The sequence below is a fragment of the Oryctolagus cuniculus genome, chromosome X (assembly GCF_964237555.1).
Source record: "Oryctolagus cuniculus chromosome X, mOryCun1.1, whole genome shotgun sequence".
Taxonomy (NCBI): Eukaryota; Metazoa; Chordata; class Mammalia; order Lagomorpha; family Leporidae; genus Oryctolagus; species Oryctolagus cuniculus.
In genome coordinates, this window is record NC_091453.1 from 113,953,657 (window position 1) to 113,981,465 (window position 27,809).

At 42.8% G+C, this 27,809-nt stretch overlaps 1 protein-coding gene across 18 annotated transcripts in view; it reads left to right on the plus strand.

Moving 5' to 3' along the window:
* Positions 1-1,483: 1,483 nt before the first annotated feature.
* FHL1 (four and a half LIM domains 1) overlaps positions 1,484-27,809 on the plus strand; it is a 71,166-nt gene continuing 44,840 nt past the window's right edge. For 5 of the 18 annotated variants that reach the window (XM_051827583.2, XM_051827587.2, XM_051827588.2 and 2 more), the window contains exon 1: positions 2,489-2,626. The gene's annotated coding sequence lies outside the window, so the exon portion shown is untranslated. The other 13 variants (XM_051827586.2, XM_070066945.1, XM_070066930.1 and 10 more) reach the window with 11 other exon arrangements.

The window sequence follows — 27,809 nt, forward strand, 5'->3', positions numbered from 1 at the left end:
TCCATCTCCTCATCTGTAAAGTAGGGCATAAGAGTTTTTAATGTGAGAGTGAGTGACATGTATCACAGTTATTTTCAATAACTTAGAATCATTAGTCCGAAAGGTACTTTTTGAAGAGAAGGCAAAGGACTAGATTACTTTATGTACTGATAAGTGCTCCATATTTTGTCCTAAAGATGTTTTAAATTCTGTTGAAGACTTTTCTCATGCTTATTTATCTAAACAGAAAGGAAGATCAGATCTGAATATACAGCATAATTTTAGTCTTTTTAATTTCTTTTTGCTTTTCAATGCTGAAAATATCGTCAAAATGTAGAAAACTTTATAATTTAGGCACTCTCTTTTATCTATTTTGCTTATCCAGCAACACAAACCCACAATATTTTGCATGCTTTAACTGGAAGTGTTCCCTTGACTCACAAAAGTTGAGTCAAAATCGAAGGACATGAAGTGTTAAGGGGCAGATAGGGCTGGTCTTGGGTGCAGACCAAGCCAGGGCAATGTGACAAATGGGGCAGCATGTCTTGTACACACTAGGAGCCTTAGGGATGTCTGCGGAAGGGAGGAAGGAAGTAGGGGAGGCTGGCAGACAGGAAGGAGTGGAGTGGAGGGTGGGGGTACAGAAGAACAAGGAAGAACAAAGGAATGGGGAGGTAGGAAGGGGTCTAGGAAAGAGTGAACAACAAGCAACACTCACTGAGTGCCAGAAGGTTCCCTGAAAGAAGGACCTTTTCCCAGTCTTCCATCTTGGGTGCCTGTTGACTACTTCTTTGGGACTATACACAGGGCTGGTACTCAAGGAGATGCTTGCAGCAGAGTTGGTTGTTCAGCGGATTCGGACATTTGCAGTTGAGGGCAGACTGGCTTCCTCTTTTCCTAGGCACTGCATAGTGGGGACCTCTACTGCCTTCTAGGGAGACCTAACTTCTGTGCTTCTGATGGCTCCGAATGTGAAAAGAGAAGGTCGGGGCTCCTTTGCAAGGGCTTATGCCTTGGCTCAGTTTATGCACCATGGGAAAATAGGAGTCATCAGATTCTAATTGCTTTTGCCCACCACTGCTCCCCATCATCATCTACCTCCACGGTCCTCCTCACATCAGAGAATATCTTTTTTCATACTGAGGGCCAATCCAGCTCTCATTCCAGTTGCCTAGGCAGGGACCTGACTTCTGAAGATCCCCAAATACTTGGTTGCTTAAATACTTTATATAACATGAAGGTAGTGCTGCATTGAAAATAGTTGTTATACCATATTGTTCGGGGAATAATGATAAATTCAGAACAGATGCATTTTTTTTCCATGTGAGGATGGTTGAGTCCATGGATATGGCAGGCCAAGTGTACAAATAAAACTGGGGAAATCAACGCATTAGGACACAGTCCAAGATCTGGTCTCTGCCCACCTGCCCAGCCTTATACTGCAACTCTGCCTATCTCTCCTGACACCAAACACAATAATCACTGTTTAATTCCAAGACATCAAGATTTGCCCCCTCCTTGTGGCTTTCTTAGTCTGTTTCCTCTTTCTGGAAAGCTTCTCCTCGGCCCTTTATATGGTTGCTTCTTTCATATGTCTTGGGGCTCACCTTAAATACTATTTCCTGCCTTTCTTAACCACAGTATCTGCAGCCCCTTTTTTGCTGCGCAGACTAAATTAGCTTTTTCTCACTTCTTTAGCGTCTCCCCCCCAACCCCCGCCCCAGGTTGGAAGCTCCCAAGGCAGAGGGATATCGACGCGACTTCGCTGTACATCCAGCGCCTGGCACAGGGCTTGGCACATGGCGAGAGCTCAGTAAACTGAATGAATGAATCGCCACCCGCCGCTCTGCCATCAGCTCTTTCCAGTGATGTAAAGCCTTCAGGAGCTTCTGGACCGCGCTCTTTCAGCTTCCTGAGGCTTGTTACTAAGGGGAGGGGTCTTCAAAACCACGGGGTTTTGCAGTTGCCGGCCGAGACGAAGGGCGCTCCGGACTCAACGCTGCTTCTCAGGGAGTGCGCAGGTTAGCGAGCCCTTCCGTGAGGCGACACGCCATCCTTAGCTCCACTGTCTTTGTTGCTCCCACCTCCCCTGCCCTGGCCGCGGTTGCCTGCAGTGACTCGTGACTCCCCGACGCCCTCGGCAGCCTGCAGCCCAGGGTAGGGAAGGGGGTGCCTAGGCACCCCCAGCTGCCCTCCTCCCCGCCTTCAGAGCCCTGCCGGTTCTGTCACCTCCTCTCCTCAGCCACCTTCCCCGCGAGCCCGCGCCTTGCAGGCAGCCGGGCTTCTTCCGAGGCGGGGGCACGTGGACGCGCCGGGTGCGTGGTGAGCCGCCCCCACCCTGTGCCCAGCAGCCTGGCTCCCGCGCGCGCGCTCCCCGCAACACAACCCCCCGCGCCGCGGGCAGAACCCCGGCTGGCGCGCGCCCAGCCCCGCCCCGCCCCGGCCGCGCCCGCCCCCGCCCCCGCGCGCGCGTTCCCTCCCTCCCCTTCTACCCCGCGCGCGCCCCTCCCCTCGCGCCCCTCCCGCGCCCTACATCCAACGCCCGGCCGAGGGGGCTCAGTCCGCAGCCGCGCCGCCGCCGCGCCTCGGCCTCGGTGCAGGCAGCGGCCGCCAACGCCGAGACAGCTGCGCGGACGAGCATCCCCAGGTAGTCAGCCCGCGCCTCTCCCCAAGTGCGTGCGTGTGTGCCGCCCGCCCGCCAGCCCGGCAGCCAGCGTCCCGAGGGAGCCGTTGCCCTCCAGCCCCACCGACCCGGCTGCCCGGCCTTCCCGGGCTGGCTACCTGCGGCCTCTGGCTTCTGCGGCCTCGCTGGGGAGGGGGCTGGGGACGTCACGGGCTGCCGGGTGTCGAACCGGGATTGATAGGTACCCTAGGGTGGGTGTCTGGCCTCCCTTGGGCTTTCACCCTGGGCAAGCTTGGGGAGGGAGATTGTGGAGGGCGGTGGGAGTAAAAGGGGCGCTCTCCCTGTCTTCTGCGGGGATGGTGGGGAGTGGGAAGGGAGAGGAGGGTGTCCCTTGGTCTTCTCATCAACCATGGCGGGCCGTGGGGGTGGGGCGAGGTGGGGGCACCTCTTTGGTTTTTCGAAAAGCAATAGCTAGCGGGTTTGGAGGGAATCGGGGAAGACGGAAGGGGGGTTCCCCCTTGGTTTTCTCCTTTAAAGGATGGATGGGATTGGCAAAGGGGAAAGAAGGGCTCTGCCCTGGTGCTTTCAAAGAGAGTGGCAGCAGTGAGGGATGCAAGAGAGTGTAGGTGAGAGCACTGGACTGGGTTTGCTCCTTGGGGATGCTGGGGGGTGTGGTTGGAGGACTAGGGATGGGGTGCGGAGAGAATGCAGAGGCTGGGGGAGGGCCCGCTGTGGGTCTCTTCTTGGAGAGGGTGGAGGAGGTTTGGAGAATCAGGGTGGGGAGAGAGGGGGATTTCAGCACCAGGGCAGAAGGACCTGGAGAAGCCAGAGGAAGATTGTATCCTGGGGGTGAGCCTTAGAAGGTGGGTTTTCAAAACTGCAGGGTGTGACCTTTCCAGCACCCAAACTGTAAAATCTCTACAAGGTACATTCTGTTCTAGGCTCTGGGAGAGAGGTTTCTGCTTTCGAAGTTTCTCTTTCTCTTTGCTTCCTCTCGACCACTTGGCCGTGTAGGTCTAGGCAGAGGTTTCAAAATCAGCCAAGGACAAGGCAAAGACTGTGTGGTGCGTGTTGGGTGCTGTATTAGTGTCTGCATTTCAGAGTGCGTGAGTTTTTCAGGTTTATTAACGAGGTTTGGTATTTCAGTTTCCTAAAGGGCAAGAGATAAACATCGTTGCAGCAGGTTGCATAGCCTCCAGAAGAATGGGAGTAGTAGAATTTACCTGTGTCTTTGCCACTAGAATAAACGTGGTCCCTTGTACTATTCATTGAAATTGTTCCATTGGGATTTTCTGAGCGTCCTTAGATTTGATTTTGGAATAGATCCAGTTTTCCTAATTGGAGCTATCATTTTGTAATTGCTTGTAATTCTTCCCTGGGTTATCAAATCTGTGGCAAGCTTACAGAACACCAGGAATTTCGTTACCTTGATTAAGGCAGTTTTAATATCAATGTTATGTTTTTCCTTAGAAATAGGTTGAACATTTGCAGAACAGCACCAGTCGAAATTAAGGGCCTCATGAAATTTTGTAAAGCCTCTTCCCTCTCAGTTAATCTCCAGGAACCAGCCCTCCCTATTCTTTATACTGAAGAAGCAAGGCTTCTGGGCTGGAAGCTTTGACTTTGGAAGCTCATACTCATATTTGTTTAAGATGACCATGTATTAAATAGGTGTTAGCCTTTAATATGGTGAGGCTATAATGTTTTCCTATTTTAGTTCCATAAGGTTAAAATCTAGTCTTTTCTGCAGTTTTGAAAAATTCTTACTGCACATTTTTAAGGGAAAATATAATCTTTGGGCAACAGAAATTTGTTCTGTTGGATGATAGTGTGTGCAAAGCGCCTCACACTTAATATGAACTCCAAGACTACCATGGAGACTGAAATTCTAGGCTACCATTCCAGTGTTTAATTTCCAGTGGAGGAAATTTTTTTTAGCCAAGTCTAGATTTTTAAGTAAAACTTAAAAAAAAGTGTAACATTTAAGTGGGTAAATTCCGTTTGTATTATACCAGAACACTGGAGTTAATATTTTTTAAACTAATTGACCACTTTAATAAGACAGATGGTTCATATTTACTGGCCAAGATAACCTATACACCATTTTAAATATTCATATGACAGGCACTCTGTGCACAGACAACAGTCCAAAAATAACATTTTTACAATATAGCTTAAGCCCGTTTTTCTTTTCTGTGTCTCAGGAATAGAAGGGTAAAAGTAAAATAGTAAAATCATTTTCAGAGAGAAGCGTGTTTGTGGGACGTGGGCCTGTTTCTCTCTAGACAAAAGGAGTAAATGAAATGGCTTTTACCTGACTTTCTAAGAACCTGTTCCTCATGTGAGCCTGGAGGGAAAAAAAGATGAAGAGATTTCAGAAATTAACAAAAAGTATGATCAAGTTATACATCCATTTGAATGTAATTTGTAAATCAGTTATCTGTGCAAGAAATTGAACTTTACTTTTAAATTTGGACTCTAAAAAATAGCAGTTTGTTGAAGTAATGCCAGCTAATCTCTGAGACTGATCCCTGTTTCCTATTCTCCACCTCTCCCTTCCCTTGTTCCACACACCCCTCCCCAGTTTCCCCTCTGGTGCCAGCAGCATTGGCTTTTATAACCTTGTGGGAGTTGAACAAATGTTCGTGCTTGCTTGAACTTTAGGCCTTATCTACTTGGCTGCTTTCCCTCACTTTTGCCAACATTTTTGTTGTTGTTCGTTGAACTACCAGTTGCTTAGATTTGGGGTAAAAGGGAGTAGACTGTAGTGACTTTCTCTTAAAAGATCTTTTCTTTCAGCTTCTCTTGGATGAGGGCAAAGAAAGTTGTTTTTTTGGTAGCAGAGTAGACTATGTGACCATTGGTTTGTTCTGAGTGACCTCCTCTGTACAGATCCAGTTCCCTGCTAATGTGCCAGGAAAAGCAGATGAAGATGGTCCAAATACTTGGGGTCCCTGGCTCCCATGTGGTAGACTTGGATGGCGTTCTGGACTCCTGGCTGTGGTGTGACCCAGCCCCAGCTCTTGTGACCATTTCGGGGAGTGAACCAGAGGATGGAAGATCTCTGTTTCTCCCCTTCTGTCTCCCTTACTCTGCCTTTTGGATAAATAATACAATATTTTTTTAAAAAAAGAAAAACTGAAAGTTGTGAATAATCAGAAGTTGTCTGTAGTCTTTTGGACAGTAACATAATGACTTTATGTACATTAAATATGGTTCAACCACTCAGAGTGAAATGATTTTTTAATATTTATTTGAAAGGCAGAGTGACACACAGAGGGAGAGACAGAAAGAGAAAGAGATCTTCCATTCACTGGGTTGCTGTCCAAATTGCCACAGGGGCTGGGGCTGGGCCAAGTTGAAGTCAGGAACCAGGAACTCCATCCAGGTCTCCCATGTGGATGGCAGGTAACTAAGCATTTGGGCCATCTTCTGTTGCTTTTCCAGGTGTATTAGCAGGGAGATGGATTGGAATAGTGCAGCTGAGACTCAAACCAGTGCTTCAATATGGGATGCTGGCATTGAAGTGGCAACTTAATCTGTTGTGTCACAACACTGTCCTCCAAGTGGAGTAATTTCTTTCCAGTGATTTATTTGTTCACTGTATAAATTCTATACTTTGCCAACTAAGACATATTTTCATTTTGAGCAGTACAGTTGGATTTCCATATCTGTATGTTCCATATTCAACCAACCTCTCATTGAAAATACTCAGAGAATAATTGCTTTTGCACTGGACAGGTAATATTTTTTTTCTTTGTCTTTAGCAACTTTCCTTGTTAGTATAACAGCTTCTTCCATAAAATTTAATACATGTATTAAGTATTACAAATGATATGCAAATAATTTAATGTATATGAGAAGATGTACATAGGTTATGTGCAAATCCTATGCCATTTTAGTAAGGCATTTGAGTATCCACATATTTTGGCATTTGCAGGGCATCCTAATTAATCCCTGGGGATACTGAGGAAAGACTATAATACAATTTATTAGTCATCTTAGGGTTTTTGGCCTTTTCCTTGGTTTTTATTTTTTTAAAGATTTATTTATTTGAAAGAGAGATCTTTCATCCACTGATTCACTCCCTAAATGACTGTGGCAGCCAGGGCTGGACCAGGACAAAGCCTGGAGCTAGCAACTGCCACCAGGTCTCCCATGTGGAGAACAGGAACTCAGGTACTTGGATCATCATCTGCTCTTTCTCAGGCAAATTAGTAGGGAGCTGGATCAGACATGCAGAGTAGCTGGGACTGGAACTAGTGCTCTAATATGGGAAGTGGGCATCTCAAACAGTGGCTTAATTTGCTGTGTCCTGACACCCATCCATTTTTTTTATTTTAAGAAAATGTCCAGTTGTCCATTTTCAGCACAAAATGGAAAATCACTGTTAGCTGACTTGCAGATATAGCAAAACTTCACTAGCAAACAGGATACTATGGAGTAGCCAACTCATAAGAGGAAATTAAGGCCGGCGCCGCGGCTCACTAGGCTAATCCTCCGCCTTGAGGCGCTGGCACACCGGGTTCTAATCCTGGTCAGGGCGCCAGATTCTGTCCCGGTTGCCCCTCTTCCAGGCCAGCTCTCTGCTGTGGCCAGGGAGTGCAGTGGAGGATGGCCCAAGTCCTTGGGCCCTGCACCCCATGGGAGACCAGGAGAAGCACCTGGCTCCTGCCATCGGATCAGCTCTGTGCGCCAGCCGCAGCACGCTGGCTGCGGCGGCCATTGGAGGGTGAACCAACGGCAAAGGAAGACCTTTCTCTCTGTCTCTCTCACTGTCCACTCTGCCTGTCAAAAAAAAAAAAAAAAAAAAAAGGAAATTAAAGTACAGAAAAGGAAGGAGGAAGGTAGCTTTCTAACTTAAGTGATGTGGGGGAAGATTGTACATCCCATAGTACTCAGCCAATGAGGAATCAGAGGAGGGACCTGTGTGATAGGGACCTGTGTGATAGGGACCTGTGTGATAGGATATAAATTGTTTGCTGTAGCTGCTGTGGGTGTGCCTGCTCCTCAGACACCTAATCTTTCAAGACTGATAGTAAGTATCATTTTTACTGTATTTTCTGAGTCTGGGTCTATTTCTTGAGTGCACAGGTGAGGATATTTCCTACAGTGCATATTTCTGGGATACAGTGTGATAATTCCATACATATACACAATATATAAAGCATCAACAGTTCTATAACGGTACATTGAATATAGCATATTTCTTTGTGTTTGAATTCAGCATTGTATGACTGTGTAGATAGATGGCCAGCGTTTCTTCCTGAGATTTAAAGGACATTCCGATGGTTTAAAGCATCTGTCTCTGGTCAGATTTGAATTACGGGTAATAATGGATGAAGAAGCAAGCCCAGAAGAGTGAGTAATATTACACAGTAGCTCAAGTAAGCCTTTCCTCTCCTGCAGGGCTATCTCCTGAGGTCTTGGAGAATTCCCCTGTTTTTGGGTAGTGCTAGATTAGTGGTTTTCAACCAGGGTGGTTTTTCCCCACAGCAGTCTTTCATAATGTTCAGGCCAGGAATGCTGTTCAAACATCCTCCAACACACAGGGAAATATTCTACCATAAAGAATTATCCTGAAATGTCAGTGACAATGCTGATAAAATTTCTTCAACATAATGCAATAAAACATAATTCCAGGAGAGTAGAGAACAATGACAGTGTCTTTTTTTTATATCTATGTTCAGAGCTATTAGTTCATGGTTTTAGTTTTTGGTGTTATTTTTCTGATTTGGATATCAGGTAATAATAATTTCATAACATAAGTCTGGAAGTCTTTCTTCTTCTTCTTGTTTTAAAGATTCACTTATTTATTTGAAAGGGTTTACACACAGAGAGAGGGAGGGAGGGAGAGAGAGAGAGAGAGAATCTTCCATCCGCTTGTTCACTCCCCAAATGGCTGCAATGGCAGAACTAGACTGATCTGAAGCCAGGAACCAGCAGCTTCTTCCCAGTCTCCTACATGGGTGCAGGAGCCCAGGGACTTGGACCATCCTCTGCTGCTTTCCCAGGCACATTAACAGGGAGCTGGATCAGAAGTGGAGCAGCTAGGATTCAAACAGGCACCCATATAGGAGGCTGGCATCATAAACAGCAACTTAAGCTGCCACACCACCACTCCAGTCCCTGGCAATGTCTTTGATGTGACTGAGTAGTCGATTGGGCTCACAACCTGAGTAATTAAAAGGATAATTATATATTCTCTTTTAATAAATTAGGCACCAGGCTCAGAGAGGTAAAGTAACTTGCCCTAGGTCCCACAGCTGGTCAGACTTGGAAGTAGAATTAAAAATTAAGTTCATCTTTCACCTCATGGAGCATATTAACTTTATATTGGCTCATGCCATGCATCATTCAAAAATTACTGCATGTCCGATATGTTGTTGAGTTTGCTTGAGTGCAATTAATACCACGAGTGTTAAATTTGACTATACTTGTATTAAGCCATGAGGAGTAGGGGATAAGGGGGAACCAACATTAACTGAATAATTCTTATAATTCCAAGAATTATACGGATTCAAATTATACACATCATCTAATTTGATCTTCACAGCAACTCTATGGAGTAGTTATGATGCACATTTTACAGATAAGAGTGAGAAAGGTTAGTTAAGTAACGTACTCAAGATTGCACAGTTAATAGGTGATAGAGTTGGGATTTGAATTGATATCCCGTGAATAAGCCACTGTCCTTGCTGCTTGCTTCAAAGGTTGGAGGTGAGTTGTGGAACCTGCTAGAGAGAGGAGAATAACTAGTTTTGGGTAAAAGGTATATTTCAGAAATAGCGTTGTAAGAGCTCAGAGTATTAAGCTGCTGCTTACGACTCTGGCATCCCATATCAGAGTACAGATTGAGTCTCAGCTGCTCCACCTCTGATCCAGCTTCCTGCTAATGTTCATGGGAAAGCAGCAGGAGATGACCCAAGTGCTTGACTCCCTGCCACCTATGTGGGAGATCCAGATGGAGTGCCTGGCTCCTGACTTCGACCTGGGCCATCCCTGGCCATTGCAGTCATTTGGGGAGTGAACCAATGGTTGAAAGATATTCTCTCTCTCTCTCTCTCTCTCAGTGTGTGTGTCATTCTGTCTTTCAAATAGATAAATCTTAAGTAACATGTAGATGATAGGTTATACTATATTTAGTTAGAGAATTGAGTGGTGAAGTGCTATACCTTCCTCAGCTGATAAGAATTTACTTGAATATGGAATTTTTCTGCAAATCTATTCCAATTGAGACTATGATTATTGTTTTGGAGAATATCCATTTTCTTTTTTTCCATAAATATTGTTTTTCTGAGATATTTTTTCTTTTTTTAACTTTTATTTAATAAATATAAATTTCTAAAGTACAGCTTATGGATTACAATGGCTTTTTCCCCTCATAACCTCCCTCCTACCTGTAACCCTCCCAACTCCCGCTCCCTCTCCCATTCCATTCACATCAAGATTCATTTTCAATTATCTTTATATACAGAAGATCAATTTAGTATATATTAAGTAAAGATTTCAACAGTTTGCACCCACACAGAACATAAAGTGTAAAATACTGTTTGAGTACTAGTTATAGCATTAATTCACATTGAACAACACATTTAGGACAGAGATCCTACATGAGGAGTAAGTGCACAGTGACTCCTGTTGTTCACTTAACAAATTGACACTTGTTTATGGCGTCAGTAATCTCCCTAGGCTCTTGTCATGAGTTGCCAAGGCTATGGAAGCCTTTTGAGTTTGCTGACTTCGATCTTATTTAGACAAGGTCATAGAGAATATCCAGTTTCTATCATACCTGAAATTTTGAGTCAGTACTTTGATAACCATGGCCCTGGAAGTCAGCTAAGTGTGTGTGTGTGTGTGTGTGTGTGTGTGTTTAAAAAAAGATTTATTTATTTGAAAGGCAGAGTTAGAGAGGGAAAGGCAGAAGCAGAGGCAGAGAGAAAAGTCTTTCATCTGATGGTTCACTCCCCAAATGGCCTCACCGGCTAGGGCTGGGCCAGGCCAAAGCCAGGAGCCAGGAGCTTTATACAGTTCATCCACATGGGTGAAGGAGCCCAAAGAATTGGGCCATCTTCCAAGGCTTTCCCAGGATCTCCAGCAGGGAGCTGGTTCAGAAGTAAAACAGCCAGGACTCTAACCGGCGCCCATATCGGATGTCGGTGCTGCAGATGGTAGCTTAAGCTGCTAGGTCATATCACCGGGCCCATTAATTGTGTTTATGTCCTTTCAGCAGTTTACCTTTGACCTTTCTTAGGAGTGCCCTGTAGAACTCAGTAAAGACAGCATTTGGTTCTTTTTTCTTTTTACACAGTTTAAACATTGTGATTACTATACAAGTTGTTTGTATCATAAACAAATTCATTTTTTCATATGTGGGAGTTTTATTTTGATTTCTAAATATTATTTTAACTTTTGATGTGTTCTCCTTTAGAGCTTAAAAAGAGGAAAAGTTTTAAAAAGTCCAATAACAATCATTTTTTGTCTGGAAAGCAGTTTTTGTGTGTGTGGGCAGAAAAAGAACCTTGTGTTTCATTTCATTTACTTTAAATTGCAAAGGAATTTTAACCATGATTCTCAAGGGCCAGGATTCTGGAAAAAAAAAGAGCTGTTATTTAGATAAAATACATGTTTTGATTTCCACATAGGATTGTGAGCCCTAGATTCTGATTATAATAATAATATCCTGATTTGGACTACATCAGTCAGCCACTTGGGTAATCAACCACTGTGTGTAGACATGCATGGTGATATTGCTTGATTTGGCCTTCCTCTATTGATTGGAGAGCATGCTCGAGAGATCTGATAACATTTGAAAGAATGCATAATCCTTTCTAAGATCGAATTTTTTCAGTGACATAAGTGCTACTTTTCCATTATAGTAAAAAAAGAGAAAATACAGAAAAGCCTCAAGAAGAAAATAAAAATCAATCATAATCTGCCACCTAGAAATTAGTGACATTATTTTATTCCCTTAAATAGGCAGTAATGTTTTAGAAAGATTTATCTGTTAGAAAAGGAGAATGACAGGGAGAGAAGGACACACACGCGCGCGCACGCACACACACACACACACACACAGTGAACAGGCTAGTTGATTCCCCAAGTGGTTGCAAAAGCCAGTGTTGAGCTAGGCCAAAATTGGGAGTCAAGAACTTCATTTGGGTCTCCCAAGTGGGTGGTAGGGACCCAAATACTTGGGCCATCTACTTCTGCTTTCCCAGTCACATTAGCAAGGAGCTGGATCAGGGGCACAGAAGCTGAGACTTGAACCAGCACTCCCATAAGGGATGCAGGCGTCACAAGCAGCTACTTAACCCACCGGACCACAGTGCCAGCTCCAAAGTGAAGTAATTTTAAAATGGTGGACTCAAGTTCGTTGCACTGTCTAGAGAAGCTTTAAGATGGCTCCCTCATTTTTCTCTTCCTCCAAGTTGAGTAATATAAATTCATTGCTGTAAATACCCTTGCGACCTTCATTTTTATACCTGATTCAAGGTTATATTTTTTTCATTATTAAACTAAAACAAAATTTATAATCATCTAGCCTAATTCCAGACACTGGAGAGAGAGAAGAAGGATTTCCAGCTTTAGGAAGGATAGGTGTTCTTCTTAATCCTCCGAGTAAAAACGGCACTTACTTTCTGTGATGGAGGAAAGACTCCATCTTTATGGCTAGCAGAGACCTCAGGATTCCAGGTATGTTTTCTGTGCTCTGGGGAAGGATGGTGATTCTATCTGAAGATTCTGCAGTTGAACGCCAGAGCTAGTTTCAATTTTTAGGTCTTCTTCATACATAAATAAATTTGTATTTCCTGATTAAACATTCTTTCAGCTGTGAACTTTATGATGTCCTGTGTCTCAGAAGAACAAGCTTTCGTGATGGAAGTATGTTAGCTATACTAAAGGATACCAAAAAGCCAACTCTTTCTTAATTTTAAAATATGATCAGAACAATTGTAAACAGTACGGGCATTTTTCTAAAATTTTTTTTTTTTTTTTTTTTTTTTTTTTGCTGTACTGAAATTGAACATTAGAGGAGGGGAACCTCTTGTTGCATGTAGCCTTGAATTGGATTTCCCCTGGCCAACAGGGCAAGTGTCAAGTACCACGGCTTATGTAGTATGCCTACAGAGGTGCAAAAATGAAAGACAGCTCTATGAGTCTTTAGACATGGTAGCCTGGAAGACCAGAATTAGGGCTGCTGCTCCATGAAAACCATGCTTTTAAGCTATAAAATTAGATTTATGTTGAAATTGTAGGAAAGCATTTTTAAAGATTGCATCTGTTTTCAAAACTTAAGTAGGAAGTTAAATTGTAGTGAATGCTGGCAGTGTGATGTCACTGAAGCAGACAAACAATTGTTTAATCTGGCACTCACTCAAAAATTTGGTTCTTTAGCTTTTCTTCCCTTTTTCCTCTGTCCCTCTTAATTTCTTTCTGTAGCTGTGTGGGTCACTCTGTCTTTGGGTCTCCACTGCGTGTGTCTGTCTCACTCTCAGGGTGACTTTTTTCAGTTCATCTGGCTGAGCCCACTTTCTTTGTCCCAGGCTCACCGTGTGCACTACATCTTTTCAGCTCATCAGTCTGCTGCTGTTTTCCCCAGATTCACTTTGGGCACTGTTGCTGTAATCCTAATTTGGGCTGGGCCAGAGCAGATGCTTCTCACGGCAGATGTGGAGTGAGAAGAGCTGGTGTCACTCTGTACAGAAATGTCATTGACAGAATAGAATTAAACACAATATGTGTGGCTGCTTATGTAGTCACTTATCACATAACTGTTTCAATCAATAGTAGACTACATATACAGTGGTGGTCCGATAAGATTGTAATGGAGCTTAAAAAACACCCCTCACCTAGTATTTTTACTGTACTTTTTCTATAGATAGCCGAATAATTACAGTTGTGTTACAGTTACTTGCAATATTCAGTACAGCACAGTACAGGGTTATAGCCTGAGAACCATAGACTATAGCATATGACCTATGTGTGTAGTAAGCTATACCATCTACATTTGTGTAAGTACAGTCTATGATGTTCCTGCAGTCAGCTAACAACACATTGTCCCTTATTTTTGTTTTTTTTTTTCCTAAGGATGGGATAAGGACAGAAACTGCATATGTGTGTCTACATTTTTTTTTATTATTTATTTGAAAGAATTAGAGAGAGAGAGAGAGAGAGAGAGAGAGATATTGATTCCATCTGCTGGTTCATTCTCCAAATGGCCGGAATGGCCATGGCTGGGGCAAGCCAAAGCCAAAAGCCCAGAACTCCATCTGGTTCTCCTATATGGGTGGCATGGATCCAAATACTTGGGCCACCTTCTGCTGTCTATGAACACAAAACTGAACCTTCATTTTCAGTCAGGGCCCTCGCAAATGCTAAGCTACATGAAATAATAAATATGGGTTCTCATCATCAAGAGCTTACTATTTGAACAGAGGAGAAAATTGTACCCTTGCCTGAGGGTGTGGTTTTAAGTAGTTTTGCTCCTGTTCCTCATTATTGCCTGCTAATGAATATGTGCGTTATCAATGAGTGGCCAGCTCTTTCCAGCTTCCTCTAGTACACTGTGTTTCTCTTCTGAAATGGGTTTTCCTGTTGATTCAAACCACTAGATTGACTTGCACCTCAGTTTTGAAATACAATAGCTATTAAATGCACACATAGAAGAAACATATAATTTTTTAAATGCAGTGAAACATATAGAAAAAAGAATAATAAAAAAACTCAGTCTTCATTGTCAGCGTTTTACTAGTTGTATAATTTGTATTTTATTTACCAGCTTAACTCTCTGGATGTTATACATATTCTAAGACATAAAATTTTCCATAGACAGTCTTTATTTTTAATTTTCTGACACAAAAGAATTAAATATACATAGTTACGGGCTATGATGTGATATCTCAATACATATATACATTGTGTAATGTGCAATTATGGTAAACAAGTCTATGTCCTCAAACATTTAGCTTTTCTTTATGTGAACATGTTCAGAATTCTATCAGATTTTTAAAGAAAAACATACAATACACTATTTTTTTTGACAGGCAGAGTGGATAGTGAGAGAGAGAGACAGATCTTCCTTTTGCCGTTGGTTCACCCTCCAATGGCCGCCACGGCTGGCGCGCTGCGGCCGGCAAACCACGCTGATCCGAAGGCAGGAGCTAGGTGCTTCTCCTGGTCTCCCATGGGGTGCAGGGCCCAAGCACTTGGGCCATCCTCCACTGTCTTCCGGGGCCACAGCAGAGAGCTGGCCTGGAAGAGGGGCAACCGGGAAAGAATCTGGCGCCCCGACCGGGAATAGAACTGGTGTGCCAGCACCATAGGTGGAGGATTAGCCTAGTGAGCCGTGGCGGCGGCCACAATACACTATTATTCTTTGTAGTCACCCTTGCTGTGCAATAGAACATCAGAGCTCCTATCCAGCTAGAACTGAGTACCCATTACTCAACTTTTCCCCCAACCATTGATTTTTTAATCACAAGACTTTGTAGTATCTACAGGGCTGCAAATTTACTTTTCAGTACTTCAGAAATGATAGCTGGGAATACAAAGGTTTTGTTGGTAAAGGTGTTTTGTTGAGTATGATACAAAGTTAAAGTTCTACACTTGATTAATGAACAAATATTGTCACTCAGCTTCAATTTTTGGGTGAGGATAAGGCTGCTTGAGTGCTGTCCAATTTGAAATGTTTGATTTATTAGGGGGACGATCAGGACTGGTTTTGCAGTGACCTTTACGTGCCCTGGTTTTATGTGTCATTCTTGTTTTTGAAGCCAATTGCTGGCATCTCCTTATAAATGTGCTCAGCCATCTGTACTTTCATGTGGCTGTGTGAGCTGAAGAAATAGGTTTCCCCTGGGTTTCTCAGAGACTAGAGTGTGTGCACGCGTGTGCACACACACACAAACACACAGAGGCAGATATGAAAGAGATAAAGTCCAAAAATTTTTATATCACTAAGCCATAGTTTTTTCAGCACTTTCTAAAATGTGCCTTTGAATGATATGATGATGGTTTTGAATCAAATTTCTCAGTCAGGTAGATCCTAGATGCTAAAGAGGCACTTGAAGTTCCTTGTGAAAGATTCTGCTCTTCTAGATGTCAGCGTCGATGTAAGAGTTCAAACCCTAGATCCATTCCCTTCTAGACCACAAGAAATTCTACCTGTTAAAAGGCAGGAATTTCCAATGTAGTAATAACCCAATTACAACCCATTTACACTAAGGAAACAAATCAAGCAGCCAGTCTAATAGGAGGAGGCAAAAGTTTATACTTGCAACTATAGATAAAGTAGTCAGTCTTTGCTTCAGCCACTATAAATACCTATTTAGTTGAGCATTATTTATGTGCAACAAACTTCTTTTTTTTTTTTTATAAATTTTTTTTTGACAGGCAGAGTGGACAGTGAGAGAGAGAGAGAGAGAGACAGAGAGAAAGGTCTTCCTTTTTCCGTTGGTTCACCCCCCAGTGGCCACTGCGGCCAGTGCACCACGCTGATCCAAAGCCAGGAGCCAGGTGCTTCTGGTCTCCCATGCGGGTGCAGGGCCCAAGGACTTGGGCCATCCTCCACTGCACTCCTGGGCCACAGCAGAGAGCTGGCCTGGAAGAGAGGCAACCGGGACAGAATCCGGCGCCCTGACTGGAACTAGAACCCGGTGTGCTGGCGCCGTAGGTGGAGGATTAGCCTATTGAGCCGTGGCGCCGGCCGCAACAAACTTCTAACTGATGAGTTTTGGTAGATGTATATGCCCATGATACCACTGCCACAAGTTAAGATGTGGAATGTTTATAGCACCCCCAAAAGTGCCCCTGTGCCTTGTTTGCAGTACGGTCTTCCATCTGCCACTGCCTTCTTTTTTTTAAACTTTAATTTAATAAATATAAATTTCCAAAGTACAACTTTTGGATTATAGTGGCTTTTTCCCTCCATAACTACCCTCCCACCGGCAACCATCCCATCTCCCACTCCCTCTCCCATCCCATTCTTCATCAAGATTCATTTTCAATTATCTTTATATACAGAAGATCAACTTAGTATATACTAAGTAAAGATTTCAACAGTTTGCAGCCACACAGAAACATGAAGTATAAAGTACTCTTTGAGTGCTAGTTATAGCATTAAATCACAATGTACAGCACATTAAGGACAGAGGTCCTACATGGGGAGTAAGTGCACAGTGACTCCTATTGTTGATTTAACAATTTACACTCTTATTTATGGCGTCAGTAATCGCCCGAGGCTCTTGTCATGAGTTGCCAAGGCTATGGAAGCCTTTTGAGTTCGCCAACTCTGATCTTATTTAGACAAGGCCATAGTCAAAGTTCTGCCACTGTCTTCTAATGCTCACTGATTGACTCTTGTCTGGGAGCTTCTTTCCAAACTTCAGTTTGAAAATTTGTGTCTTCTTCTCTATAATGAAGACCAGATCTGTTTCCAAAATGCAACTTTCTTCTACATGTTTAAGATAAAATATTATTACAAAGAAATTCTAGGTGTTTATTTCCTAGATTATTATACTGATAGTCTGAAAGTGAATTACTTAGTAAATAGTCTAATTACATACTTGGACCAGAGGGAAATTATACCCAAGAAAGAAACAATCCCAATAAATGTAAAAGCAGTATATATTTTTCTCAGGTAGTTACACTGAGATGTCAAGTCCCCCAGGAACAGGAAAAATAAAATAATTTAAATTTAGCTTCACACTTATTTGTAAGGAATGTGAGAATGGGGATGAAAGTTTTATATCTATATCCCAAACCTGCAGCCAGTGTGTTTATGTATTTGCATATATATGATTAACCTTATGATTATATATATGATTTTATATATATATGATTAACCTTATCCTTTGAGCCTTATGAAAGATTTGAAGCAGGTTTTAGAGGGGAATTTCTGTATGTAGACACTATGCCAACTTTACACAATTGCATGGGAAACCAGCTTTTAGTATGCTAAATATGACTTTCTCATGGTTTTATTCAGTTACCTGAATAATTATTGTGCAGAGATATACTATATTGAGATACAGTTTGCCCTTTCCTCTCTCACCCCCTCAACAATCTTCAAATGTACAAAACGTGTCTAGCTGACTGTCTGTCCCATCGCTGTTGCTCTGGCCTGTACCTGGTGTCCTGCTATTGCTGGTTGCTGCTGTTTCTGAACTCTCTGTTTTCCTTTCCCTGGTTTTCTTTCCCTGCAATTTTCCTGTCCTGCTGCTGCTGTTTCTCTTGCACCACTCTGTTTTCTCAGGCCAAAGTCATTTTTACAAACATCTCCAGACTGAGTGGGCAGCAGACTGACTTATCCCAACATGTCACATGGCATCTCAGAGGCTATTTTTTCTTCTCTCTTTTTTTTTTTACTTTTGGTTTGTGATACAATAATTTTTTTATTTTATTTATTTATTTATTTATTTTTTAACAGGCAGAGTGGACAGTGAGAGAGAGAGAGACAGAGAGAAAGGTCTTCCTTTTGCCGTTGGTTCACCCTCCAATGGCCGCCACGGCTGGCGCGCTGTGGCCGGCGCACCGCGCTGATCTGATGGCAGGAGCCAGGTGCTTCTCCTGGTCTCCCATGGGGTGCAGGGCCCAAACACTTGGGCCATCCTCCACTGCACTCCCTGGCCACATCAGAGAGCTGGCCTGGAAGAGGGGCAACCGGGACAGAATCCGGCGCCCTGACTGGGACTCGAACCCGGTGTGCCGGTGCTGCAAGGCGGAGGATTAGCCTAGTGAGCCGCGGCGCCGGCCTTGTGATACAATAATTTTTTCAGACTCTATGCAAGTTCGGAGCCATACTAGAGGTTGGAGAGTTGTGAAAGCTTGGTTTTCAGATAATCAAAGTTGAATATATTTGCTGGGCTACTTTATGAAGATCTTTGAATCCATGACTCATTAAACAAATGAATGCTTTACATCATAATATTCTCTATGACAAAGCAAAAGCGATTAAAATTGTCTTGGGATAAGGCGATTTATTATTCCTCAGAATGTTCTTTAAGGACATTAAAAAAAAACCCTTTAACATGTGTCAGGACCCATAAAATGCACAGCACAGAGAATGAACACTAATATAAGCTATGAATTTTAGTTCATAATAATATTAACCCATGATGTCCCATCATCCTATATATAGGACCCCTATAAAGAACTTAAATTGAGCACCTAATATACCACTTATGGTAACTTTGATAAATATTATGGTGTTGTAACATGCACAAAATTGAAAACTTGGGACTTAATGATTTAGACGGGTCCATCAATTTTGACAAATGTACCCCACTAATATAGGGAAAAGTGGGACGGAGGTGGTGAGGAGATATGTGGGAACTGATTACTTGCCATGCAGTTTTTCTGCAAACATAAAAGCTTATGAATTTGGAAAAACATGAAGCTTATGAATTTGGGGAAAAAAACTCTTCATATGTTTTAGTTTCAGAAATACAAATAATGTCTCAGTCTCTTTTTCTTATTACCTTGTAGGTTAAAAGTCAGGGTTTGTTTTTCAGTGAGAAGAAATGAAAAGGAATGCTTCTCCTTGAGTGATGTAAGTGGGGGCATGGCCCCTGAAAGGGAAAGTATGAGCTCCCAGGAGAGCTGGCCAGTACTATTGAACACTGTCTGCTTACACAATAGTCAGTGGGCAGGCCAGTGTGTCCATGGCCTGAAACTTCCCTTGTTTGCCACCCACTGGGACATTATGCCATCGTTGTCATGATACGGGCTCCCAGATTTGACTAATTTCCTGCACTACAACCCTGTGAGCCCTTTTTGGACCCTTGTAGTGTGGTTTTGCTAGTGACAATGACAGTTGGTGAGCTCAAGAAAACACTCTGAGCCAGTATACAGGTCAGACATTGGTTTGGGCCCAAGGGCATTTACTCTGTGGCTTTTCGAAGCATAGACCTAACACCAGCAGCCCTTGGCAAGTACTCAGTGTGGCCCATTCTATGGTAAATGTGTGCGAAAAGATTACGTTGTTATAGGGATTCATGTAAATGATTTCTTATATTGGAACTGGGTAACTATGATGAGCAGCTACAAATATGTGTTGCTTTCCGGAGTTGGCTGTGAGAACTGAACTTTGTCTTGTAGGTAGTAATGACAGTGGGGTTGGCTCTAAGAGAGTTGCTGGGATTGAGAAGCAATCAGGCAGATGCTGTGGTGATGCTAAAATCACTGAAAGAGAAAAACATCTGACAAAGCATTGAGGATTAGAACACAAAATGGTTGTGTTACGGGGGACATCCACTCATGCTATGGATATCTAGAGGGTGTGGTTCTCCATGCAATTGGGATATGACCCAATGTGAAAAGCTTCATAGTACAAAAAGTTACCTGGAAAAATACTAACAAAGGGAAGAGTTAGTTATAGAATTCACCTCAGTTTAACTTATTAAACTTTGTTTTGCATATGAGAAAGTAATTCCTCATGTATGAATCTGTTATGTAAACTCCTTATTATACGTGTTATTTGATGTTTTACTTATTCTTTCCCCTTAATTTTGTTGTTAGCCTACTTGACTATACATGTGGTGTTGCCTCCGCTGAAAGCAGTGGATTTTATAATTTATTTTTAAAAATTTCAGAGAGGGAAGAGGGAAGAGAAGGAACAAATAATGTCTCCCTTAAGTCACGATCTGTGGTGGAGGCTGGGGTTCTGGTTCATTGGTGGAGATAACTGGTTACTCTGTTCCAGGGGTAAGCCATAAGGTCGCACAACCTCTGCAGCTTACTCCACTTCATAGCAGTTCCTGCTGACTTGAAAGATGGCCAGAGCAACAGTCTGCCCAACTCTGAATGCCATTGTCCCACAGCTATAGACAGGCTAAACTAGTTGTGCTCGATAGGTGCTGCAATTCCAGCCATCCCTCTGGATCGGAAAGGGATTGGTTCTAGGACTCCTACCATTACCAAAATCTGTGGATGCTCAAGTCTCTTATTTACCATGGCATAGAATTTATATACACACATTCTCCTGTATACTTCAAATCATCTCTAGGTTACTTATAATACTTAATACAATATAAATGCTATGTAAATAGCTATTACACTGTATTGTTTAGAGACTAATGATAAGAAAAATCTGTACATGCTCAGTGCAGATTAATTTTTTTCCAAATATTTTCCATTCACTATGGGTAGAATGCACAGATGTGGAACCCCCTGGTGTGGAAGGATCGAGGAGGTATAGTTGCTGTGGCTTGAGGCATGAATGTGACAGCATTCTTTTGCCCCCTTGCTGCTCACCCACCTGCTTATTGGCACCCTTTGGCTCCTTTTAGTTCCCTTTCTTCTGTTTCCTTAATCCAGTTAGTTTAAAGTTTTCTATTAAAGAACACTGAGAAAAAGAGAACACTGAGGGCCTTAACACACACAAAAAATTGGCCTAAGTATTCAGACTCCCAAAACAGTGTACTTCTTCATTTCTTTGTCTGAATTTTACTGCTGTGTTGTGTTGTTTTGTTAGGTATCAGGTGGAATTCAGGGTACTTCGTAAATATTTTCTGACATACAGCTTAAAAGTAGAATTCTGTCACCTTATAAGCTTATTTGTCATTCCTGCCACCCCCGTGATTTTTCTTTATGTTTATTATTGTCCTTATAGCAGGTGATGACAGCATGCGTGCTGGTGTGAAGGATTTAAATTCATTGGAGCAAAGCTGCCCAGTTGCCAAACTGTAGGGAAATAGTTCACAGAGTGCCAAACCCATCTTATGAAAAGTATGGGGCTGAGTACTTCATAAAATGAAATCAACAAATGTTTATTGAGTGCTTATTCTGATGCGCGAAACACTTGGCTAGGCATATTAGATGCAGTGGGAAATATTAAAACCAGAGTAATTTCATAAAGCAACGACTGTCCATTCTAATTGGAGAAGCTGTTAGAGACAACAAGGATGTGGTGGGGAGTATTGATCTGGGGGTGGAGGAATCAGGAGTTTTGCATCTTAGCTGGATTGCTGCCCTTAACTAGCTGATCCCCTGGACAAATCACTGTGGGTCTCAGTCTATCAAAAGGGAATAAGACAGCATCATGTCTAAGACATTCTACAGATTGACTCATAGACAAATGTGGAACAGATTCCAGAAGATGGCACATTGTCTTGCTGTATTAGTCAGCTTTTTGTATTTTAACTAAGAAACCTAAGAGGAACTACTTAGGAGGGAAGGAGATTTATTTGAGGTAGCAGTTTGGAAGTTCACAGCCCAAGATTGGGTTGGCCCAATCTTGAACCAGCAGTTCAGGCTGCTGGTGAGGTGGGAGGATGGCAGAGGGAAAATCACATGGGGATCCAGGAAGGAGAGAGACAAGGAGACACAGGGGGCACTCTCTTCCTCCATGTCCATGCGTCTCTTTATAAATCCATCATGATTTCATCATGGGGCTCCACCTCAGCGATGTAGTCCAATCCAGTCCCTTCCCGTAGACCCCACCTTCAGACGCCATACTTGGATCAAACCCACTTTCCACCCATCATTAACATTAGTCCATTAACCATTAACATAAGACTTTGGGGATTAAATGTTTGCATCAGTTTGGGGAGCCAAGTCCTGTTCAAACCATAAGACCTGCCAAATGAGTTTCCCATGTAATAATTATCATCATATGCTTATGGTACATATATTTTTGTACTATAAAGTATAATCATACTAATTATGAGTGTAAACTGATGTTTCTCAAAGTGGGGTCTTTGGGACAGCAGGATCACCTGGCAGCCTGTTAGAAATATGAGTTTGTGGGCCCCACCCCAAACCTACTGAATCAGAAATACTGGGGATGGGGCCCAGATGGTGTTTTAACAAGCACACATCCCCAGAGATTCTGATGTCCATTAAAGTTTGACAACTATGGGCTATAGGAATTTGAGGATGTGTTTCTCAATCTTGTCTATACATTAGACTACTTTGGGGCAACTATTTGAGAGTGGGGTTTTCTTTTTTTAGGAAAAAATATTTATTTATTTGAAAGGCAGAATTACAGAAAGAGGGAGGGAGGGAGGGAGGAAGAGAAAGAGAGAGAGAAAGTGAGAGAGTGAGCTCTTCTGTCCACTGGTTCACTCCCCAAATGGTCACAATGGCTGGTCCCCGGCTGAAGCTGGGGTAGGCATTGTGATGCAGTGGGTTAAGCTGCTGCTGCTTGGGACACCCACATCGCATTTCAGAGTGCCTGGGAATAAGTGCCACCTCTGCTTCTGATCCAGTTCTCTGCTAATGCACTTTGCAGGCAGCAAATGATGGCTGAAGTACTTGGGCCCCTTCCACCCATGTGTGAGACCTGAGTAGTGTTCTTGGCTCTTGGTTGTGGCCTAGCCAAGCCCAGGCTGTTGCTGGCATTTGGGGAGTGAACCATTGGATGAGTGGTATGTCTGGTGTGTCTCTCTCTGTGTCACTCTGCCTTTCAAATACATAAATCCTTTTTAAAAAAGAGAACAATGACCTAAGTATTGGGGGAAAGGAAGTGACCCATTTGAGGTGATGCATTTCAGGGATTATTCTAACAGCTGTTTGAAGTAGGAGGCATATCCATAATCAAAAAATCTCATGGCGGCGCCGTGGCTCACTAGGCTAATCCTCCGCCTAGCGGCGCCGGCACACCGGGTTCTAGTCCCGGTCGGGGCGCCGGATTCTGTCCCGGTTGCCCCTCTTCCAGGCCAGCCCTCTGCTGTGGCCAGGGAGTGCAGTGGAGGATGGCCCAGGTGCTTGGGCCCTGCACCCCATGGGGAGACCAGGAAAAGCACCTGGCTCCTGGCTCCTGCTATCGGATCAGCGCGGTGCGCCGGCCGCAGCACGCCGGCCGCGGCGGCCATTGGAGGGTGAACCAACAGCAAAAGGAAGACCTTTCTCTCTGTCTCTCTCTCTCTCACTATCCACTCTGCCTGTCAAAAAAAAAAAAAAATCTCATGAAGTAGCCTAGGTACGAGATGATATTGGGCCAAGTTAGCCCTGGAGATATGAGATTATAAGATTGAAAAATGTGAAAGCTCTTTTGCAGGAAGAATGGACAGGAATTTGTGATGGTTGTGGGAGAACAGCAGTCGTAGAATGTCTTTGGTTCAGGAATCCCTCTCAGACTTCTTTGTCTCTCATTGCTATGCTTTAGGAGTTCTAATTTGTGGGTACACAACAACTTATATAAAAGTACAGATTTATACTCATCTAAAAGCTACCCATGGCCCTTACTTCGGGGAAAAATTCTGTTTTTGTTAACGAAAGAATGCTTGGAGATCTGGGAAAGTTTTCAACTTGGCAGTGACTAATTCAAGCCCATCAGTCAATTAAGTGAATTTTCATTTTATTTTTTGTTTTGTTTGGATGCTGTTGTGATAGTCATTGAAAGGACATCAATCTCCATATTTAAAACAAAACAAAAATATCATTGAACATTAGAGCAAAGGACAAGAATTTCAAGATTTTACCTTTTGACTTTGGCAAATATCTGCCACCCTGTTTTTCTTACTGGATTTTGCCATTTGGTTTGTGTTCTTGCTTTGCTTCCATTTGTTCCTAATGCCTGATAATTTTCATTTCCTCTATTATGTTTTTTAATTGGAAAGGCGGAGAGATAGAGAGAGAGAGAGATGGAGAGAGAGAGAGAGATGGAGAGAGAGAGAGAGAGAGAGCTTTTCCTCCAATGGTTCACTCCCCAGATGCCTGTAATGGCTGTGGCTGAGGACAAAGCCAATGTCAGGAGTCAGGAACCAGGAACTCATTGCTTCTTGGCCTTTTGGCTAAGATCAAGTGTAGGAACCAGGAGCTCAATCCAGTTCTCTAATGTGGGTGGCAGGAACCCAATCACTTGAACCATCACTGCTGCCTCCTACGGTATGCGTTGGTAGAAAACTTGACTCAGCAGTGGAGCTGAGTTTTGAATCTAGGCATTCTGACATAGGATTTGGGAGTCTTAACCTGTATCTTAACTGGTTAACTTATTAACCAAATAACAAATATATTTTTCTTATTCCCCTTTTATGACCAAAAAATTATTTAAGTGTGCATTCAGAAATTACCCATGGAAACAGATCCTTGGTATTTATTTGGGGCATGTTAGAGTATACTGCTAATCCTTCCACCTTTTGTTAGTTTATTGGTTGTGCCACGTCCAAAAGCAAAGACTCCTTTTAATCTATCAGTTTGAAAATCCGAATCTGGTGTTATGGTGTTGCTAGTTAAGCTACCACCTGCAATGCTGACATCCCATATGGATGCTGGTTTGAGTCCTGGATGCTCTACTTCCCGGCTCCCTGCTAATGCTCCTGAGAAAGCAGCCGAAGATGGCCCATGTGCTTGGCCCCCTGCTACCCACATGGGAGACCTGGAGGAAGCTCCTGTCTCCTGACTTCAGCATGGCCCAGCCCTGGCCATTGCAACCACTTGGGGAGTGATCAGCATATGGAAGATTCTGTCTCTCTCTCTCTGACTCTCTCCCTTTCCCCTATGCCCCCGTAACTCTGTGCCTTTGAAATAAAGTAAAATAAATCTTTTTTTGAAAAAAAAAGAAACTACGAAAGCAGATTCAATATTTTAAGGAGTTACACATACTCCAACGCAGAGTTAAAAATGGCTCACTATCCTAACACTTTTGGCAAATCTGTGCACTTTCTAGTTTTCTCAAGGAGCTGCAAAAGCCTGTGGGAAAATCTAGACTAATCACAGCCTTAATGTGTAGTAGATCTACAAGGTGCTTTTCAAAATATCTTACCTATATTTTCCCAGATAAGAATAAATCCTATATCTTTCCAAATTGTGAAGAATATTGTAATTTTATCATATAAAATAAATGTGGAAGCTTTTGTTGAAGAAATGATCTCCCAGACCAAATCTTTTTGAAAAAAAAAGATTTATTTTATTTAATTTGAAATGCAGGATTCACAGAGAGACAGAGGGAGAGAGAGAGAGAGAGAGAGAGAGAGAGATCTCCCATTTGCTGATTCCCTCCCCAAATGGTTGCAATGGCCAGGGCTGGGCCAAGCCTGAAGCCAAGAGCCAACAGCTTCATTCGGGTCTCCCATGTGGGTTGCATGGGCCCAACCATTTGGGCCATCTTCTGTTCCTCTCCCAGGAGCATTAGCAGAGAGCTAGATCAGAAGTGGAGCAGCCAGGACTTGATCTGACGCCCATCTGGATGCTGGCATTGCAGATGGCAGCTTAACGCACTACATCACAATGCTGGCCCCCATATTAAATCTTAATTATCTTAATGACTTTATTATATTTCTATAACTAGTAATATTCTTTCAGTTTTTATTTGTTAAATTAATGTTATATATCTGATTATGTTGCACATCTTGCTTATGTTGTAAATATTCAAAATGAGGCATGTTTCATCTCAACTCTTTTTTTAATTAATTAATTTATTTGAGAGTTACAGACAGAAAGAGAGAGAGACAGAGAGAGAGGTCCTCCATCCATTGGTTCACTCCACAAATGGCTGAAATGGTCGGAGCTGGGCGGATCCGAAGCCAGGAGCCAGGAGCTTCTTCCAGGTCTCCCATGTGCGTGCAGGGGCCCAAGGACTTGGGCCATCTTCTACTGCTTTCCCAGGCCATAACAGAGAGCTAGATCAGAAGTAGAGCAGCCTGGACTCAAACCAGCACCCATTTTGGATGCTGGCGTTTGGTGGAGGCTTAACCTAGTACGCCACAGTGCTGGCCCCATCTCAACTCTTTGTGTCCAATAAATAATTTTCCTGATTAACAGCCTGTTAAGGGAAATGAGCCAGTGGCCATCTCAGTTGTGTTTATTAATAAATGTTATGGTAATATTTAAAATGTGCTTTTAATTGTGTATATACCAATATTTCTAACTCCCATAGTAATGCAAGTATTTGAATAAAAGTAACCTTACTTAGTATATACTAAATTGATCTTCTGTATATAAAGATAATTAAAAATGAATTTTGATGTGAATGGGATGGGAGAGGGAGCGGGAGATGGGATGGTTGCGGGTGGGAGGGAGGTTATGGGGAGAAAAAGCTGCTATAATCCAAAAGCTGTACTTTGGAAATTTATATTTATTAAATAAAAGTTAAAAAAAAGTAGGACAAGTGAGAGGTCTGCCATATGTGCATCTAATTACAATGTTTGGGGTTCATCACTCCTTGATAACTTAGGTGGGAGAGAATATTGTGAAGGATGTCATTAAGGGACAGTTACCATGGTGATAAGAGTCAGAGAATTTACAGGAGACAATGGATCTGTGGAGATCATCCATTTTGTTTGATCCAACTTGTCTTTTAAGTTCATTCAAGCATCCAGTGTCTCTGGATTTTATTTTTCCACAGAATTCACCCAATCGATTTGTGATTTAGGGATCATTTAAAACTTGGCTGTCAGTAGGATAGGGTCAGCATTGTTAAACTCGAGGAGAGTGATTGTGTATATTAAATATCATTAAAAAGTAACTACTGGATTCTTCTGGAATAATACGAATGGCTTGTCTAATTTCACTTATTAATTCTGTCAGGGTGAGTAATATTAATACGATTTATTTTAAAGCATGACCGACCCTCAAGTATTGGGGTTTTATTTTGGAGTATTTTGCTGTCATCACATGTTTTCCAGGTGTGGCTAGATGCTATTCTTATCCTTTGATTTGCACAATATTGCCAACACCAATTGTATTATGTCTGGTTAGGGTGACAGATATATGCTGCCGATTAAAAAGTACATAGTCAGATACAACTGCCGTTGAGTGTCTTCATCCTCACAAACCTAACCACAGTTCAGTGGGGCACACACAGTAGCACAGACAATAAGGTGAAACAGAGGTACAAGTGGAGATCACGTTTCACTGTGACTTTTTTCGGGCCAGTGAAAGCAAGAACTATGAAGGGAAGAGTGCTCTAGCAGGCCTGAGTTGGAGCCCATTGTGAGCACTTTGGGCCTTTCCCTCTTCTGCCCTCTGGAGGGTGTCAGGGAACATGAGTACAAGCACTTCTGAAAGGGATGGCCAAGGTTCTGGACTGGTCACCAGAAGACAGTTTCCCTGCCCCTTCCCCAGCAGGTAGAACTTGTGAAGCTGAGGAGCAGCTAGAGCGAAAAGTAGAAAAATCAATTCCAGAAGAATGAGTAAAATGGAGTAGGATATTAAGGCTAAAGTGTGATGGAGCAGTTTGAAGTTCAAATTGGGGTTGAGTCAAAAGAGGGGCAGACATATTTGGTGCTAAGCATTTTGGGCAGCCTATGACGTCATTTTCCGA